Genomic DNA, 21392 nt, shown 5'->3' with positions numbered 1-21392 from the left:
ATGTGGCTGCTGGCTACCTGCCCGTGAATTTTAGCCTCCAGGAAAGAAACAGTTCCGTGAGCAGAGTATTCTACACTTTGACTCTGCTTCTTAAGGCTTCTCCCAGGTCCCTTTAACAATCTCCCACCCTCTCTCCTCTGGGCTTAACCAGAAATGCTGGAAGGTGCTTTCTACCCAGCCAAAGCCAATGAGTTGTACCCCGCACTAACACACACACACACACACACACACACACACACACACACACACACTGAGCCAGGAATCCAGTACAAACCAAATGCCCACAGCAGTCCAGGAACAATGGAAAGCTGTCTCCATGTCCACTAAGGGATCTACCACACACTCCACTGATGGTACCTCTGCTCCAGTCAGCAGCTCAGATGACCACTCTGTACACCCAGATGTTTGGTCTGGCACAGCAGGCAGCTGTCTTCTCCTGGCTTTTCTTTATCTAAAAGTTGGAGGACTGGATCCACAACAGGATTCTAGGTAGACCAGGAACAGTGTAAGTAGCCATGGGAATGTTCTCATTTGCTTGGGGTTCAAGAGTATACATACATGTTAACTCTTAACACATTCACACGTGAACACTCAGACATGTTTATATATGCATTTGTAAATATGAAAACACACACACTCAGGCACACACAAAGTCCCCAGTAGACACCACATACTCACAGTCCCATGGGAACTATCTGAGGCTACTTAGCATTTATTTGTAGCTCATCTTTTTTTCTTTCTTTCTTTTACCCCCTCCTTAAATATGGGTGTTGCTTCTCTATTTATTTATTTATTTATTTATTTAACACTTACTTACTTACATTGGTGTTTTGATTGCATGTATGTCTCTAAGTGTTGTGTCCCCGGGAACTGGAGTTACAGACAGTTGCCAGCTGCCATCTGAATGCTAAAAATTGAACCCAGGTTCTCTGGAAGAGCAGCCAGTGTTCTTAACCACTGAGCCATCTCTTCAGCCCCTCACCACTACCACCACCCTTTTTTTTTTTTTTTTCTTTTTGAGGCATAATCTCACTATGTAGCCCTGGCTCTACTGGAACTCACTTTGTAGAACTACTTGATCAAATTCATGGAGATCCTTCTGTCTGTCTCTCTGCCTCTGCCTCTGCCTCTCTGCCTCTGCCTCTCTGCCTCTGCCTCTCTGCCTCTGCCTCTCTGCCTCTCTGCCTCTGCCTCTGCCTCTNTCTGCCTCTGCCTCTGCCTCTGCCTCTGCCTCTGCCTCTGCCTCTGCCTCTGCCTCTGCCTCTGCCTCTGCCTCTGCCTCTGCCAATGCTGTGATTAAAGCATTAACGTCAATTTAGTAGCTCATCTTTAAAAAGTCTGAATGACTGTTTAGAATTAATGGTTGAATGCTTGGTCCCTCTTTGGTGGAACTATTTAGGAAGGATTAAGATGTGTGGCCTTGTTGGAAATGAGCTTTGTGGCTTCAAAAGATTCACCATTTCCAGAACACTCTCTGCCTCCTGCTTGCAGATCACAATGTGAGCTCTCAGTTGTCGCTGCTGCTTGCAGATCACAATGTGAGCTCTCAGTTGTCGCTGCTCTGCCTTTGCTCCAGTACCACAGACTCCAGCACTCTCGAGCTGTAAGCCCAGATAAAAGCTTTCTTCTACAAGCCACCTTGGTCATGGTGTTTTGTCACAGCAGCAGAAAAAGTAACTAAGGTACTGCATTTGTGTGTCTCTGTCACTGGCTGGTGTGGCTCTGCAGCTGTGGTTCTCGACCTTCGGAATGCTGTGACTCTTTAATACAGTTCCTCATGTTGTGGTGACCCACCCCCCCAACCCTAAATGTATTTTCGTTGCTACTTCATAACTGTAATCTTGCTACTGTTGTGAATTGTAATGTAAATATATGATATATGACCCCCAATAGGGTTGTGACCCACAGGTTGAGAATCACCAGTGTAGCGGGTTAACTGCTGGAGTGTCCATGTCTCTGGAACTCTCTCTTTACAGTGAATGGTACAGAGACACACAAATAGTTACAGAGATGGAGAAACTTTATTAAAGTGCAGACACGGGAGGCCTGGAGCTGGGTCATGTCTCACCTATGACCCAGCTCCAAGACAGGAGAAAGCAGGGACTGAGGTGAGGTCCCTGCTGACCTTGTATGGGCCCTTAATGCAGTGACCTCCTTTCCCATCTAAGGAAGTAGGCTTTTTAAAAATGAGTTGTCCTGGCTGAATGAAGCTCAGGTGGACTGTAGAGGCTGTTGTATTTCCCCACAGCCTTTGGTGTGTTTATCTCTGGAATTTCCCCTCTGCTGGTTCCCTGCCTTCTCAGGCCCTTGCAGAACAGGGTCAGCTCTCGGCTTAGAGAGCCGACCACTACTTGCCTCCTGCAAGGGTCCAGAGGGAAGGCAGACAAGGGAGAAGCAAACTGTGACCAGCTAGTACTAGAAAGCCAGGAAAGGCAGAGCTTGAGCCCAGGGGCAAGAGCACTGTTGACACCCACAGGCAGCTGGCCAGGCCCCTGACAGCCTCACTGCCACCTCCTTCACAGGATGACAGCTGGAAGCTTGATCAGCCAACCCTTCCATAAAACCCCGAGTGGTTCTGATCTCCATTCTAGGCGTTTGCCGGAGGAACCAAAGAGGGCATGCCAAGGCCATCCTGCTTGGGTCTTGGCACAGAACAGTCACCAAAGGCCAAAGGTGGATTCAGAGGCCAGCGGTTGAATGTGTTGATGCTGTAACAGAGCACAAAGCCACAATGGCTGACAAGAAGCTGTCAGGGCCACCGCAGGTCCGTCCTCTCTCAAGGGCCCAGCCTCTGCGAGTGCTGTTTTTAGAGTGGGGCAAGGCAGACAAATGGTGGGGTTTTTATTTTTAACCTGGACTGAGCAGTAGGATGAGGAGACCCTGAGCTGTGAACAGGGTCCCTGCCATAAACACATTCACCATCAGTTAACACCTCCAAAGCTCGAGGCTGGCCAGCAGCTGGCATATGTTGGCTAGTTCCGGTTTTAACTCCATACTCTCCACTGCTTCCCCCTAAGAGGAAGCAGAATGGCTAAAAGATTGCTGTTGTGGACTTAGCTCATACAGAGCTGAGGGGTCGCTCCCAGACAGCAGAGAAGGGACTTCTCCATTGACCCTACTCCTCGGACTCACCCAGCAGTGTGACCCGACAAAAGTCCAAGTGGATAGAGTGTGCTTGAATGTTTAGTGATTTGCCTATAGAATCTGCCCGCCCCTGAAGAAAAAAGATGTGGGTTTTATGTTTTACACTTGAAATGTATTTTAACAGATAGCCTGTACACATTGTACAAAGATCCAAGCCAGTGTGCAGAAAAAGGACCCTCCTGCCTCTGCCTGTCATTTTGAAATATATTTATATGCATCATGTGTCAGTGTGATGTGGGAGACGGTGTTTGGATGCCACGACATGTATGTGGAAGTTAAGGAAGATTTTGTGAAATCATTTCTCTCCTCCACCTTTAAGCGGGTTCCAGGGGCTCAAACTCAGGTCACCAGGCTTTTGTGGCAAGGGCCTTTATCTAGTGAGCCACCCTGCTGGCTCTGCCTCTTGAACATTTGTTTTTCTTCCACTGCGGTCATATTCCCCAGGATCCGATGGAGCTTTTTTTCTTTTGACACCCGCAAGGTAGGACACTTTAGTTTGTGACATGAAGGACAGTGTGCTGTGCTGCTGTTTATTTAACCAATTTCAGAATGTCAGACATGCAGGGCTGTGTTTAGTCTTCAGTGAATGCAAGCGGTGCTGCCTAAAGAGCATGATGGGTACACAAGGCTCACACCTGCCTGAGCATACCCTGCCATCGGTTTTCCGAAGCTGAGCTCTCAGGTAGGGGATTAGCCTCAATAGTTTTGATAGATACTGTCAAATCATGCTCCACCATAATTGTTCCATCTTACAAGCAGGAGGCAGGCAGAAGGATGCAATGTCTAGACACTTTGGATACGACACCATAGGAAAATTTGGCAGTCCTGAAGGTGGATAGTGATGTCTTGGTTTAGGTCTCAGTTGCATTTTTCTTTTCCGTTCTGTAGTGTTGAGTATTCCTTCCAATGCATATGATATTGTACTTCAGTCTCCACACCTCGGGAACCAGGGTGGCCACGTGATCTAAGGTGCCCCATTTTGTCAGCTCAGGTCTTTGCCTGTGTGTGTGGTGGATGCTTTTATGTTGTTGTCATTGTTGGATTTTTTTTTCAGTTGATTTATTACAGTCTTTAAGCTAGGGATTCTGTGAGTTGTCTGCGATACTGATTTTAAGTAACTTGAAGGTGGATTTGCATGTGTGATTCTGATTGGTTTGGCCCTGGGGACGTTGATGATTGCCCTACAGTGTCAGCTTGAGTGGATTTCAGTGTGACTCTGAAGGTGTATCCAGAGAAGTTTAGCTGAAGAGGGAAGACTCACCCTGTAGGTGGTACCACTGATGGACCGGGATTCCAGACTGAATACAAAGAGGGAAAGGAGAAAGGGTAGTGGGCTGGCAGGGTTGCAGGGTTACAGGCTTACACCATCACGCTTGGCTTATGTAGTCCAAGGGATTGAATCCAAAGCACAATGAAGGTTAGTCCTGAACCCTATCAACTGGCTACCTTCCTGGCCCTAGCCTTGCACTTACACAAAGAGAAAAATGTCCAGTTGTAAATTGCTTTCTTTCTGATAGTTGTCTATAATGATGGGCTTACAGGTGAACATCTTCTTTTGGGGGAGGCAGGGAAGCAAAGATAGAGACAGGAAAAAAATGGCTCTAGGGCTGGAGAGGTGGCTCAGCTGTTAAAAGTACTTGCTGCTCTTGCCGAGGGCTCACATGCCATCCTCAGCACCCACATCACAGTGGCTCACAACTGTTTGTACTTCCAGCTTCAGTGTATCTGATGCCCAAGGGTGCCCACATTCACATGCGTGTACATGTACACAACATGCAGACACACAGAGAAGTAAAATAAATCTTTAAAAGAAATGGAACTGATATCAAACAAAGGCAGGGCAGAGTATGTCCTGAGAGTCACAGTGGGTCTCTTATGCTGCTGGAAGCTCCGTGCTTCCTAAAGTAGTGACAGGAAATGATTACGTCAGCCTGGACCAGATGTGGCTCTTCAGAGGCTAGGGCACCTGTCCACACATACTGCATGGGTGTCAGGTTCCAGGGAGGCCTGATTCAGCCTTCTGAAACAGCACACACATCTCCTTCCTCTCCCTGACAAGACCACGAGGAAGAAAATAAGAAAATTCGTGTGCCCACATGACTTGGGTCCTTGGGGGAGACTCAAGGCTTCCAGTGGGCATCAATGGGCAACTGGGGAGATGAAGGCAGGAGGAGGTTATTGTTGGCTTCATAGAAAGTTTTTGGGCCAGCCTCAGTTTAAGACCCTGTCTTAAAAATAAAATAAAATTAAATTAAATTTAAAAAAATGTAAAAGATGTATTTCATTTTACAAATGTAATGTGATCAATTGCTTATAAGCACACACACACACAGAACACACAAACACACACACACCATCTCACTTAGTTAAAATAATCTCAGCCAGCCCTCTTGACAGCCCTGGGAGCAGGAATTATGATTTTCTTCAGTGAATAAGCAAGGAAACCAAGCGCAGAACTTGATGCCACAGCTAATTCCGAAACATGAGGGTCAGGCCCGGCGTGTGTAACAGTGTAGGCCCATCTGCACTGTGTTCCTTGTCCCTGAACACTAGTACTTGCTGTCTTCTCACCCACAGCTACAACTTGGCTGTGGTTTAGCCCCTAAAGGTTCATGTGCTAGTTGAGTGGAGAGGCGCTAATGGGGAGGGACCTTTAAGGGGTGGAGCCTAGTAGGAGGCAGTTAGGATGTGACTGGGTCAATTCTTGTAGGGATGGGTTGCTAGATGAGACCATGATGCCTTCTTTGAGTCCTTTGCTGTATGCACCACCTTTGACACAGTGTGCCATTTGACATGATGTCCTTGCCAGAGCCAATGCCTTGAATGGTCAGAACTGTGACCCGAATAAAACTCTTTTCTTTAGAAAGTGCCCTATCTCCAATATTCTACTGTGATAACACAGAAAGAGACTGTGGAAGTCACTCTAAGGGAGACACGTTACCTTACTATTTTTATTTCATGGGTTTGGCTGTTTATGGGTTTGAATATTTTTCTATGTCTTATAAATCATTTGTCTTGATTTTCCCGCTGTCTTTTCCCATTTTTTCAATATCTTCCTCTATGTGTGTATGTGTCTCTGTGCATGTGTGTCTGTCTGTCTGTCTGTCTGTCTGTCATACATACTATCTAGTTTTCTTCTTACCTTTACTGTGGTCTTTTCCAGCTTCTGAGACATTTTAGATAATCTCGAAGTGCCCCTCCTGCCTGTCTCTCTGGTACTCAAATTCAGCCATGAACCTTCCTGCCCAGCTGGTTCCCATTATTTTTATACTTCAAGAGGTTTGCATCCCTCCCACATAAAGACAAATATTCATTCCTATCTTTAAGGTAGGAAGTGGGTTTGTAGTCTCTTGTTCTGTCTAGAAGTTATCGGTATGTTTTTTTTTTCTTCAAAAGTTTCCTCAGAAGGATATTGACCAGCACGCCTGCCTCCTTTCTGTTCTGACACACTTGTTACCTCGATGACTTCTTTCTCATCACCCACGTGCCAGGAGTGCCATGTCTCATATCTGGACCAGAGACTCTGAGGATCACACCAACAGAGACACAAACGCCACTTAAAGAAAGCCACATCAGCTTTTAGAACTTATCCCCCAATACCGAATGCCATCAACTCCATGGTATCTAAACCATTGGATGGTTCTGTTCTCAGGGCCAGAGGGTTTCACTAGACTTCGTCGAACCCTTCGGGATAACTGTCGACTGTGCAGACAGTGCTCGGTGTCTGGATTCTCAGCCTTCAGTGTAATCATGTTTGCATCCCCAGGTGTCAGAAAATTCCCCCTGACCCTTAACTCCCAACCCTTAGCATGTTGGTGTCTTAGCTTTTACAGTGTCATTGCTGGACTTGACCACTTTTCACAAAGGTAGCTGCCCAACTAGCCACGCCCCAACCAGCACATTCTTCCTGGTTGTATTCTTAAATTCTCAGACTTTTTCTTAACAAATGTTACAACTGAATGTTTATTGCTGTTGGTTTGGACTTCGTCTAATCCTGTTAAAACCAGTTTGAGTCAGTCACAATCTGGTGGTTCATTGATTGCCCTTCTCTGAATCCGCTCACCATCACATTTGACACCTAGGCTTTCATTTTTTTTCCCCTTGAGTCAGGGTTTCTCTGTGTAGCCCTGGGTGTCCCAGAACCTGCTCTGTAGACCAGGTGAACTCAGAGATTCACCTGCCTCTGCCTCCCAAGTGCTGGAATTAAAGGTGTGCACCACTACCCTGAGCTTTCTACATTTTTATGTCTTTGAATATCAAGTTTGCAGGGAGAAAACTGAGGCTCAGGGTGGTGGGGTTACGTGACCAAAGTCTCAAGACTCCAGAGGGGAGCTGAGCTGAGTGGTGATAAGGGTCTGTGCTTCTGAAACCAGGGCACATGGCCAGAGCAGAGTAGCAGTCGACAGTGACAAGGACACTAGTGTCACACCCAACATCCACTAAGAAGTCACATACCTGACTCATGACACCCTAGCAATACCACCAGCCAATCCACTTCCTAACATCTAAGGATCTCCAAGGACTCCAGCAAATGCTTGTTTGGGGAGACCAAGGTCCCTAGCACAGATCTAAGAGTCTCCATTGTGGAACTTCAAAGTGTTCAGGGTTCTATCCGGGCATCTGTTTCCATTTGACTGGGAATCCTTTTTTTACACTGCTCCATATTTGTCCATTTCAAAAATGAGAATATACTTTGTTCACTGCCTTGATGAAATTGATTTCAGTTTAATCAGTTGCACCCTGTTTAATAGACCTGTTATAAAAGATGTGCATTTGTGTCTATCAAACCCACGTGGTCCCCTGTATTCTTTCTGAAATGTTGTCAATCCTCGTGGCTAATAAGTCTGCAATAGTCCAAGAATTCCTGTCAGGCATTCACTTTTTATAAAACTCACTCAATTTTGTAATTTTGACAGTTTTTCCAGAATTCCCCACAATTAAGTCGATTTACGTCCAAGAGCAGCTCTGAAGGCGTTCAGATGTTCTGGGCTGATCACCTATTGTCATTCAGGACCTGAATAGCACCTTGCTCATCTCCCATCACCTACTGTTTCTCACTCGTGTGTATGGGGGCTGGAGGTGTATGGTGTGTGTGTGTATGTGCGTGTGCATTGTGCATGCAAATCTGTGTGCCTGTGCACTCCTGTGCAAAGAGAGGAGAAGGACCTTCAGTGTCCTTTTCTATCAAGCTCCACCTAATTCCCTTGAGACAGGTCTCACAGAGACCCTGAAACTCACTATTTTCCAGCAGGCCCCAGAGCTCCTCCCAACCCCCTCGGCCTTCTCTTCCAGGTTAAAACAAGGTCCAAGAAACACTGGGACCTTGCCCTTAGTTCCCTGATCTACACTCGAGTGTGACAGTGGGATTTCCCTCTAGGAGCTGTTGTGAGGACCATTGGCTACCACACCATTGTAATTAATATTGATATCATTTGTACATGATATTGAAAAGCTTTGAGGTCACAGTGTGATGATGACCTGATTAAACAGGTTTTAACATACTGGGGGTTCAAACCCAGCTATTCATGCCTATGTGACATGTCTCCACCACCGTACCCCACCCTGCTTTTTTTTTTTTTCTTTTCTTTTCTTTTTTTCTTTTTTTGATACGGGATTCATAGTTGTCCTGCCAAAAAGAATCTTTGACTCCAAGGATGTTTTCTCAAGGGATTCCCACCCGCACTGCCAGTTACCATCAGCAGGACTCCTGACTGCCTGACTCCACTCCATTTCTCATGGAAGCCAGAGGTAGTGCAGGCTGTCCCCACCCCCAGGATGACGAAGCTGTGATGAGGAGCCACCCCAGAATAGGGACCTGGCATCTCAGTCTGAGAACTGGCCCTATGGCTGAGCAGAGGAAGCTTAATTCTTTCTTTTTTAATTTTGCATTTTATTTTAAATTTTTATTATTAAAATGCAACAAACATATCAATAATATTGAGTATTTTGAGAATCAAATAATATATAAAAAATGTGTTCAACTTTTATATTCATATCCTTTCATACCCTAAAAGCATCATTAATGAATATTTAATACTGTCCATAACTGAGGATCCTATATCTAATGTTGAATACTAAATTGTTTCAAAACATACAAAATATTCTTTCGGAATTAGGCATAGTAAAAGAGCATAAAATATTAAAAATGAATCATTAAGAAATACATTCAAAAGTCCTTATATGATACCACCTGACATAGTGAGAGAGTATTTAAAACTCATTATATATCTGTGTACATGGTCTAACAATCAGTTTATTTAAGCAAGATTATCAGTGTTTCTAGGAGAGAAATTATTTTATCAGTAAGCATATTTTTAAAATTTCAAAATAGCAAAAACTCTTTGAAGTTAAACATTAAGAAAAATGCTAATTTCAAGCATGAGAAAAATTATCAATACTATTTCCATGATGTTTGTAGACCATGACTTTAATATTATCAACTGTTAATATTCAACAGACAGAATAGTTATTTAAGATATATTTCATTGTTTTGTCTCCCTTTTCATTTCTGATTTTATTAATTTGGATACTGACTCTGTGCCCTCTGCTTAGTTTGGCTAATGGTTTCTTTATCTTGTTGATTTTCTCAAAGAACCAACTCCTGGTTTTGTTGATTCTTTGCCTAGTTCTTTTTGTTTCTCTTTGGTTGATTTCAGCCCTGAGTTTGATTAGGAAACTTAATTCTTAGAGAGGCACCTTCCCCACTACGCCTGTTGCTACTAGAGAGGCAGCTCTTGCCTTTCCACAGAGTCCCTGACAGACCTGAGGAGAGTGGGTGCCGGTGAGCCCTGAGTCCCCTGCACAGTCCCTGCCTTCCCTTTATTTGCAGCCTGGGCATTCTTGACTCTAGTCTGACATCTCCCACTCCCTTCACAGTCCAAGAGTTGGTAATTAGTTAGCCTTGACCTTAACCTTTGACACCACCCAGCCATCCAGATGGGTTATCCACACCTGGTAACTAACCTGTGGTCGCCCCTCCACTCTGCCCAGCCGCCGCCCTACTGGGCTGGATTTTATGTTTGCTTGTCTTTCTCAGAATCAGATTTTTTTCTGGTCACTTACTATAGTTGACAGCTCCATGCTGGCATCACTCTTCAGTCTGAAACCCACAGGCTTTTTTCCTCCCCTACTCTGATATACTTTCTCAGCATTTGCTTTTCCCGTTGGGCCCAAGAATGGAGATCCGGGTGCGCTGTCTTTGAATCAAGGTGGAAATGTGTCTACAGAGTCCCCTCCCTGCCCCAGGTATCCTGAGCTAAGCAATGTGGTAAAGGATTCTGTCCTGGGCTGACCCAGGCTCTACAGCTAGCAATACAGATTCCCCTTGACCCCAGGGTTTCCTCCAGGGAGCCCAGCATCCTCCCTCTGAGCTGTTCCTCCTGCTCACGTTCTTTAGCTGATGCTTTTGTGCTGGGTTCTATCCTTGTGGTTTTCTGGATTTATTGGGGGCTTTCTGCATTCCTCGCTCTGAAGTTGCCATTTGAACAGCTCTCTGGTCACCCTGGCTAGAATTCGGCAGCCATGTTGGCTGGTACACCCTGCTTCCTGCCAGGACCCTGCTGTTCTTGGGGTGGATCTGGGCTGAGCTCCAGAACACAGAATTCCCAGCTCTGACTCCATCCACATGCCCAGATGTTCCCCTGCTCATTTCTCCTCTCTTCTCTTCCAAAGCCAGGGAGCATCTTGAGTGAGAGAAGGCACAAGAGGGTCCACAACACTCATTCGGTCCATTTCCTCTCAAAAACTTTGTAGCAAACACAAGGGTGGGAGTGGAGAGCAGACTCCTCCCAACTTGGAGGGGCCTCACAAGCCACCACTGCAGGCCTTCACTCCCATATCATCTCTGACCATTTGGTTGTGACTGACCTGGCTGTGGTATCTGTGCTTAAGAAGAGTGTGCAATGAGGGATTCTCTGTGCCTTTGGAGCTCAGTATTTAACTGGTCTATAAGCAACCTGCTACTTACGTTCCAAGCTGAGAACCTAGCCGCCACACGTACAGCAGCAGTGTGTTTGAAGCCACAGTTGAGCAGGGCAGATCTGAGGATGAAATCCAGGTTGTCCGGCCTTTCCTACTGGTGTCTTTTAAGCTGAAAGCTGGTCTCTTAGGAGGTCAGATGACTGCCTGCCTCCCAGTCTGTGTCTATCGCTACCGCTAGCTACCGGAGTGCAGGAAAGGGGGATGTGGGTGGGGACTGGATAGGGTATGAAGGCAGAACACAAATAGAAGCTGAGGAGGAGCCAGCACACTGGGTGTGAACCTTGGAGACACAGCAGAGCCAGAGATCAGAGCCCCTGGGAATGCCAGCGGGGGTGGGGGGTGAGGTGGGGTGGGGGGCTGCCGGAATTGCTGCTGGGGGTGGGGGTGGGGGGTGGGAAGGATATTTCATGGGGCCAGAGAAAAGGAGTCCATTGGCCTTAGTAAAGGGACATCTTGTTTTATTAAAAGCCTGTTGCTGGCTGGATAAGCAGTCTGCCTGCTGAGTGGGCAGGGGCCCAATATTACTGTGGCTAATTCGGAGCCAGTGCTGGAGAGCTGACATCAAACCAGGAAACGCTCGCGCGCGCGGCTCTCTCCCTCTCCCCCTCTCCCTCTCCCTCCGCCTCCTCTTCTCTCATTCTTGAGCTTGAATCTTGAATCTCATTCTTGAGCTGTGCATGATCTGTGTGCATATGTGTCCGTGTGTCTCTCTGTGTGTGACATTATGTACACTTGCTGGGAGTTCACCCCATGGCTCCCTCCTCCTCTTCCTGTCCTCTACTCCCTCTGCCAAGCACCCCAGCCCCACCTTTGCCCCTGGCCTCTTCAGTCACCGCCCCCAGAAGACTTGAACAGAGAAGACCCAGACTATGGCCTGGGGTTATTTACTGAGACGCCTGGGGAGGAAAGGACCACAGGCTTGTTTATATCCTCTAAATTTCGAAATGACCAAACCCACCCCTTTCCAGATCTCCATTTATAGGTTAAAAGAAAAAGTGAAGGAAGTCATTTCAAAAGAAACCAGGAGGAAAGCGGCTCTCTTCGGCAGCAGTGTGTGATTATTATTAATATTAGACTTGTTTAAGGCAAGGGAAGGTAAAATGGCTTTTTTCCTGTTGTTATCGTAGGTTTTTGTTTGTTTGTTTGTTTTTTGTTTTCCCCTTCTACTGTCTTGGGAGTCAGAAGGGCAAAGAGTAATTTCAGAGTAAGATGGAAGCCATCATCTCCTCAGTTCATGTGATGTCTTTCTGGGAATTGGGAGAGTGAATGAGTTTCGTGTAAACGCCTATAATCACTTTTCCTGCTAAGGTTTTAGAGGACTCTGAGTCTCCCAATTTGCTGTAACTTAAAGTCACCCAAATTGCTTCCACTTTAAAAAAAAAAAATTAATTATTTATCCAGATTTTAAGCTGTAAAAAAAAATAAATAAAAATTTTTGCACTGGTTGGTTGTCTGAGGTGACTTATTTAAATCTTTGATAAGGCTAAAGCAAATTGCCCCTATATAAAATAGAATATGGTAATTTATTGGCATCTCTGTAACCCTGCTTTCAAACAATAAACTTTGAATAAAGAGCCAGAAAAGGTATAAATGTCTTTAAATTAATAATTTTAATGTATCATTCACAGAGATAAAGGGATTCCAAGACAAGAAAAACATAAAGTATACCTGACAATATCTTACTACATGTTGCAAGCAAGAAGGCATATTGTGTATATGTATGTATGTATGTGCATGTATATGCATTTTTGTTTATGTGTGTACATGTGTGTATATGTGCTTGTGTGTGTGCATACTTGGTAAAATTTCATTATGCTGAGGTTATCATACAAGATTCATGCACTGATTCCTAACCATGGTTCTAAGCCTATCTCCTCAAGGTTGCTCACCCATTTGACATATCTTAGCTGAAGGTCAGGTTCAGTCTTTAACAGAAGTTTCCGATTTGAGGGTCAGGATCCCGGGGACGACTCCCTGGCCACAGGGCCGATCATGGTGGCTTCTCTTCAGATCGGTAAAGTGGGGCATTGCTTTTGGACTCTGCTTATATACTGGCCAGTGGGAGCCATGGGATTCTAGGCTTGTGCCTGGTTAGCTTGATTAAATGATGGGACTGGGCTCTGGTGAACAGGTGTAGCCTTGGGTGTCGTGGGATGCTGACTAAGCTATTTTCACTTGTCTAAACCGTATTTTTTTTTTACTATGTTTCTTATACTTCATATTTGAACATTCAGTTTATTTTTAAGAGGGACAGGGAGATAGCTCTGTGGTTAATAATGCCTGTTGTCAAGACCAATGGCCTGGAATTGGTGAGTGTGTGTGTGTGTGTGTGTGTGTGTGTGTGTGTGTGTGTGTGCATGCGCGCGCGCACGCACACACACACACACACTTTTATATTATTTATCACATATTAATCATCATATTGATATAAACCTAAATCAAGTAAATGCATAGCTTTTTCTATACGTATCAATACTTTATAAATTAACTTCGTGGAAGTCTTTAAAATCATAGGGACAAGTAAACATGGCACAGAAAAGAGAACACTGTGGCACTTTAAATCCAGCCTACCTTTTCTAAACTTTGTCTGTGAGGTTAAAAAATGTTCAACAAATTTGATTCTTTTCCCCTGTCCTCTAGTTACCAAAGAGAAAGAAAATGAGAAGATTACTGTGGTGAGAGAAGCACAAGAGGCAGAATCCACCCCCACCCCCCACCCCAGCAGGGCATGGGGGCTCTATCAGCTGGCAGAGTGTGTTTTTCTAGTATGTCTTTGCTGGTTGATTTAAACCACTAACTCCAAGTTTTTAATATAGCACTTTCCGTGAGTCACTGGGCGGAAAGCCCATCCCAAGGCAGGCAAGAGTCCAAGACAGAAACAAGCAGGATCCAGCTACAAGCTGGATAGCACAGCTAAACATTCATAATTAAGAAAGCTCCAGTCACTCTGAGATTGCCTCCTTCTTGATAAAAGAAGGAAAACGTTATTGAAAACCAGGGTGAGGGAAGGGAACCTCCGAGAAAATGCTGACCAGCAGCAATGCTAACAATCAACTTGGTGTCCAGGGGAGGAGGTGCAAGCTGCTTAGCTCTTCAAAGGGAACTCAGCATCCTGCGGACTCAGTGCAGGGCAGGTGCACACAAGTGCAGGAGACCGGTCCCTTCTGAGAAAGCAGAAGGTGGGGGTGGGATCACAGGAGGCCCCAGTGAACAAATTCTTTCTGCGTGGAAAATCACTCAGGGAGCAAAACATGTCCAAGCCTTAAGAACAAGCTGTGCTGACTTCCGGATCTGGACCAAAGCAATGCAGATACTTTCTCCTTCCCTTATAAACTACAAAGAACTGTTCTGGAAGTCGGTCAACAAACTTTCAAGCGATAAGAGCTTGAAAGCCGGGAGGAAAAGACGATGTGCTGGCAAGAAACATTAGGAGTTGAGAAATAGCGCTAGGGTGGATGTGTTCTCTGGCATTCCTTCTTCTCTCCCATTCAACCTGGCCTGGCTCAAGAGAGTTCTGCAGTGGGAATCACTAAAAGACTCAGATAAGAGCACCCTCAGAGACATCCTTTTCTCTCTGGCTAAAGTTCATGCAAGGAGAGAGAGCCCAAATAAAGACCCAGTCATATAGGCTTCTGTCCCTTTCTTAGAATCCAAGGCCCTTCCAGTCTGATCTGCCAGCAGCAGCAGCAGCAGCAGCAATACCACTACCACATCTGGTTACACCTGGGACATCAGCAGGTGACCTGTCACCCACAGCAAGCAGCAGTGAAGTCCTGAATCTTCCTGACTGCATTCTGGCATTAGAAAGCTAGGCCTCACAGCCATTTTCCACACCTCCCACTCCATATTTTTCAACAGCAGCAACATCACTAAGGAAGTAATAAATATATTCTAAGAAAAGTATAATGAAATCAAACAGAACTTTTGAGGAACATCAAGAAACATACAGAAAGGCCAGAGAAAACAGAACACTAGACACACAGAAAGAACAAATCCATAAGGAAATGTCAGACTTAGCCCAGTCAATAATTATCATGAAGGCAAACAGTTTAAAATACCTATTTAAAAAGCAGAGATTGGTAGAGTGGTTTTAAAAAGATGACCCACCTATATGCTACTTCCAAGAAACTCATGTCAAATTCACAGATGTAAGTAACTCACAGCAAAAGAATGGCGGGCTGCACCTTAAAATCGTTAATAAAAGGGAAGTATGCTTGGCTGCATTAAATAAAAGCATCCTACAGGAAAGTTACTGTGGGCAAAGAGGGATGTTTTAAACAATGCAGAACTAACCCATCAAGAAGTGATAACTGTCTTGTGAAGCAAACACCAAAGGTTCACAGGTGTGAAGCCAAAAGTCAAGTGAGAGAAGAAACACACACTCGCCAACTATGGTTAGAGCATGGTCTCCATCCATTGGAACTAGAGACAAAGTCAACAAGAGCATAGGACCCAGCATCAGCCATGGACAGGTATCTAATCCTACCCTAGCACATTCTGTCTAACATCCTCAGAATACAGAGCCTCAAAAGACTCATGCAATACTCAGCAAGGTAGAGAGCATCTTAGGTCATAAAACAGAGTTCGGATTTCCCAGCACATAGTGGCCCACCTGCAACCCCAGAGCACAGGAGGAAAAGCCCGGGGCAAGCTGGCTAGCTAGCCCGGCTAATCTGATGTATTTGGTTCAGTAAGAGATGCTCTCCAAGTAGGTAGAGTAGAGGACTAGCAGAAAACATTCCTGATGTCAACCTCTGACCTCCACAGGTATTCATGAGTAAGTGTACACACACACATACACACACATACACACACACACAAGCACACACACATGAGCATGCACTCACACACATGTGCGTGTGTACAGAATATGGAATCAAACTAGAATTAAACCAGGATGTCAAGAGAGAAATCTCCACATACTTCAGAACTAAACAACAAAAGTCCATGAGTCTTAGGAAAAGTTTCAGGTACACAGAACTAAATGAGACGCACAGCAGCCATTAACATTTGTGAGGTGGGACTAAGGCAAGGCCGAGAGGGAAGTGTGTGGGACTAAACAGATGTCTTAGAAAAGAGAAAGGATCTGCATCCCAAGAGAAGTGTCTGCTTCTAGAATATAGAAAGAGCTGAGCAGAATACAGTGAGCAGAAGAGGGACCAGCACAATGGTATCTAACTATCATGCAATGGGCTACAGTTTGGATCTCGGCTGTCCTCCAAAGGTCCATGTGTTAAAGACTCAGCCTCAGCCTAAGCTTCTATGAGGCAGCAGGAACTTTAAGAGGGTTAAGTGGGGGAAAGATGGGTTATTGAGTGAAGAGATTCTTACAGGGATCCTGGGACACTGGCTGGCCCCTCCTTTTCCTTCTCGTCTGATTTCTAGCATGAATAAAAGACGCTGCCTCTACTTGTTTCCACAGTGATGTACTGTGCCACTGTGACTATGGGCTGAAATTTAGACTGCCAGGACCAGAAATGAATTTTTTTCTGATAAATCTCTTAACACTAAAGTAACAAAAAGTAAACAGGTGCTGTATATCTCCAAAATCTTGAAGAAAGGAATTTGAATATATTTATGATGTATCACAAACATTTAAAAAGATGATAAATATGTTTAACTTGTTTAAACACTACACAGTGTATATCTTACATCATCACAATAGTTACATATGTATACACACACACATATATATATATGTTATGATTTTTTTAAAAATCAGACTTATTTATTTTATATACATATATGCATATATTTATATATTTATAAGTGTTTTGCCTACAGGAATGCCTGTGTATCACAGGCATACCTGGTGCCTGTAGAGGTCAGAAGATAGTGTCTTCTGGGGCTGATGGTGTCTGATCCCCTGGGAGTAGAGGTACAGATGTTGTGAGACACCATGTGGGTGCTAGAAACTGAGCCCATGCCCTTTGCAAGGGCAACAATTGCTCTTAACCACTAAGGGATAGTGCCAGCCACTATTTGCTATCATTTTAATGTCTCAGTTAATTTTTTAAATTAAAAGGGCTACAGAGTGAGTTCCAGGACAGCCACGACTACACAGAGAAACCCTGTCTCGAAAAGCCAAAAGCCAAAAGCCAAAAAAAAAAAAAAAGTTTATATATACTTTGTATGTAAAGAATATAAATTTGAATATATATTAATTTATATGTAAAAGCATACATGGTGTGTGTGTGTGTGTGTGCGTGTTTATATAGTCAATCTAGGATGCCTAGGAGAGTGGAAAATCCCATATTGGCTTTATGTTGATTCTGGGGACTCAAACTTGGGTTCTCATGCCTACTCCAACAAGGGGTCTGTCCACTAAAGCATTGCTTTAACCTTAAACATAGCTATAAATTCTACCTCTGTCATTTGTTATATGACCAACTGCTAAGTAAAGTTAAAAATGCTGTGTGTACTGTGGCTTCGGTGTCCCAATACGGGAAGAACCAGGCACACAAGTATAAGTAAGAAAATCTGAGTTCTTCCCTCTAGTGCCATGTAAAAAGCTAGACATTGTCTTGTGTGTGTGTGTGTGTGTGTGTGTGTGTGTGTGTGTTGTGTGGTGTAGTGTGTGTTTGTATGTGTGTAGTATATGTTTGTGTGTATAGTGTGTGTTTGTGTGTGTGGTATGTTTGTGTGTGTGCTGTATGTTTGTGTGTATAGTGTATGTGTGTGTGGTGTATATTTGTGTGTGCGGTGTGTTTATGTGTGTATGTATAGTGTATGTTTGTCTCTCTCTGTCTCTCTCTCTCTCTCTCTCTCTCCGTGTGTGACACTAAAGGACAGAGACAGACAAAGCCAGAGCTTGCTGACCAGCCAGCCTAGCCAATCAGTGAGCAACAGGTTCAGTGAGAGACTCTGTTTACAGTGAAGAACAATAGTAGAAGATGCCTCACATCTCCCTTCGGCCCCCACATACAAGCACACCCACATATGCATGAGCACCTATGTATACATGTGCACACAAAACATACACAACAAATATGTGCCTCAGAAAGCTGGAGTGAGTGCTGAGTTAAACATGCACCTTTTAAGAGATTAAATGAAACAGTGCACACAAAATGCTTTTAGTACTCAGGTAACAACAACAACGATAACAACCGCAGTGGACAGAATTTACTGAATGCCCTCTGCTGCCAGCACTGTGGAGAGTCTGCTTGTATTAACCCTCACAAGCACGGGTTGGACTGGTTTCTAGTAGTCCCCACTTAGCTTAGCTGTGCTTTCCTTTCCCACAGCTTCACTCACATGTGGCCCTAAAATCTTAAATGTAAAAATCCCAGAAATAGACAATTCCTAAATCTTAAATTATACAAGCAGAATTATAACTTCTTTCTGTGCCCTGCCTCTCCCTGCTCGGATGTGAATCGTCTTTTGTTCAGGTATCCATGCTGTATATGTATGTATATTTTACGTCCCCAGGAGTAATTTAGTAGTTTCTAGAATGGCTGTCATAATCCTGCAATACTCCTGGCATCTATTTTATTTAATATTAGTCTCCAAAACATAGAAGTAATGTGCCCAGACACACAGCTTACAGAGTAACAGCGACCCAGACAAGGGCTCTCATGGTTGTAGTCCGTTCTCCTGCCTTCTAGAGACGAAGTGAGAGAAAACTCCCTTGGCACAGGCATACTGTCTTAAGGTGGGTACACGCTAGTATGGCCAGGTGCAAGTGTAGAGGGTGGATGAGGGAGCCAAGAGCCACTCTTGGCCTCCTAGTCACTGCCTCCACACCAGCAAGCTACCTGGGACATGAGGTTCCCTTTGGCAGGGCCCTGGTTAGAATGTTCATAAGAACAGCTGTTTCCTTTAAGCAGCGATCGGTTAGAATGAATCAAAGGGCTACGTGTCCAGGTCTAAGAATAGCCCCATCATTTCTGACAGGGACTTAGCTGGGATGGAAGTCATTCCTTCAGGTGCAGAAAAGGAAAGTGTGGCCTGCGTCACTGACTTAAAATAGGTCAGGGCTGGCAGACAGCTTGCAGGTGACACATGGTTAGTTTCTAGGTTGGTATTTCCTATATTTCCTGTTTGGGATGTAGGTTTCTGACTTCTTTTCTGAACTGGTGTGTGTGTGTGTGTGTGTGTGTGTGTGTGTGTGTGTGTGTGTGTGTGTGTGTTTATAATGTTTGCATGCCCAGCTTTCTCTCCACTCCATCTGAGATATTTCTTTCTCTTTCTTTCTTTCTTTCTTTCTTTCTTTCTTTCTTTCTTTCTTTCTTTCTTTCTTTCTTTCTTTCTTTCCTTCCTTCCTTCCTTCCTTCCTTCCTTCCTTCCTTCCTTCCTTCCTTCCTTCTTTTGTTCTTTCTTCTTTCAAGACAGGATTTCTCTGTATAGCCTGGCTGTCCTGGAACTCACTCTGTAGACCAGGCTGACCTTGAAGTCAGAAATCCCTCTTCCTCTGTGTCAGGAGTGCTGTGATTAAAGGCATGCGCCACCACTGTGTTACTTCTGTCAATGCTTTACCAGCTGTGGTAGGCACTCATAGAAATTCAGTCAACTCTGTTTTCTCCTTAGCTCTCCCCAGTAGGTTCACAAGGTTTTGGCATACTGGTAACACACCGGCAGAGCAGTATAGTAGAAGGAATGTGCTATCCTGGGGTGGAATTTTCCATGGAAAGGGAGCCTAAAGTCCTAAGCAGTCAGAAGTTTTATTTCCTGTTCACAGCACAGCTTTCTTTAAGCTTTTGAATCAATACATTGGATTTGAGGTAGACATTTTCGTATATTCCTTCACTTAAAATATTTTGCGACAAGCTGACAAGGTGGCTCGGCGGTGTCAGTGCTCTCTGTGAGAGGCTGCTGACTTGAGTTTGATCCCACAGAGGAGGATAAGAACAGTTTCCTGGAAGTCTGACCTCCACAGGAGGCCATGATGTGCCCATCCCCCCACACCCACACTCTCTTCCACTTAGTAAGAAGTATGACATAATAAATGTAAATTTAAATCAAAAATACTTTGTGGGCCTGGAGAAATGACTTGGCAATTACAAACTTTTCCCCCATCTGGAAGACTAGAACTTGGCTCCCATCAGCCACATCAGGTGGCTCACAGCTGTCTGTAACTCCAGTTCCCTGACATCCACTTCTGACCTCCTTGGATGCCCATACACATAGGCCTGGTACACACACATCATTAAGAATAAGTCAGGGATCCATCCCATAATTAGCCTCCAAAGGATGACACCATTGCATACACTAGCAAGCGTTTGCTGAAAGGACCCTGATATAGCTGTCTCTTGTGAGACTAGGCCGGGGCCTAGCAAACACATAAGTGGATGCTCACAGTCAGCTATTGGATGNATCACAGGGCCCCCAATGGAGGAGCTAGAGAAAGTATCCAAGGAGCTAAAGAGATCTGCAACCCTGTAGGTGCAACAACATTATGAACTAACCAGTATCCCGGAGCTCTTGACTCTAGCTGCATATGTATCAAAAGATGGCCTAGTCGGCCATCACTGGAAAGAGAGGCCCATTGGACATGCAAACTTTATATGCCCCAGTACAGGGGAACGCCAGGGCCAAAAAATGGGAATGGGTGGGTAGGGAAGTGGGGGGGGAGGTATGGGGGACTTTTGGGATAGCATTGGAAATGTAATTGAGGAAAATATGTAATAATAATAATAAAAAGAAATAATGAAACACACACACACACAAGAGTAAGTCTTTTAAGAGCTACTTTGTGAAGGGGCTTCTGTTTTAGACAAGCTAATGTAGGCCTGTCTTCTTTCCTCCTAAGGAAAGACTAAGGGCAAGAATAAACTCAGAAAAATATGCAAGAGGCATCAGCAAGAGAACTCTGAGAGTTAAAAAGAAGGAAGGCGAGGTGGCTAGGGATCATTGTAGGACTGGAGGTAGAGCAGGGAGCAGATGCATCTTAATCCCCAACACAGAAGACCTTAGCCTGGCACTTCCCAAAGCCAGCCAACAAGGACTCAGTCCTTCCCTGCGTAGAGCGCCCAGCATACATAGGGGATCAGACATTAACAAGCAGCCTTATTTGTTACACTCTTGCTCTCTATAAGTCTGAGATGTCCTTTTCTTCTGGAGTGCAGACTAAAAAACGATCCCCCAAATTCCAGGCAGCACCAGGGAGGATCTGGGGAAGCCTCAGTTATTTGAGGGAAATTATGAAGCTAGAATGTCACTGGGCTCATAAGAGAAATCCTTTAAGTTAGACCTAAATAGAGCAAAAGCCTAATTAAGACATAACATAAGAGGCAGGGAATCCTAATACAGCGAATGCACACTGCATAAGA

The sequence above is a fragment of the Mus caroli genome, chromosome 2 (assembly GCF_900094665.2).
Source record: "Mus caroli chromosome 2, CAROLI_EIJ_v1.1, whole genome shotgun sequence".
In the NCBI taxonomy this organism is placed as follows: Eukaryota; Metazoa; Chordata; class Mammalia; order Rodentia; family Muridae; genus Mus; species Mus caroli.
Note: the sequence above shows the minus strand (reverse complement) of the source record.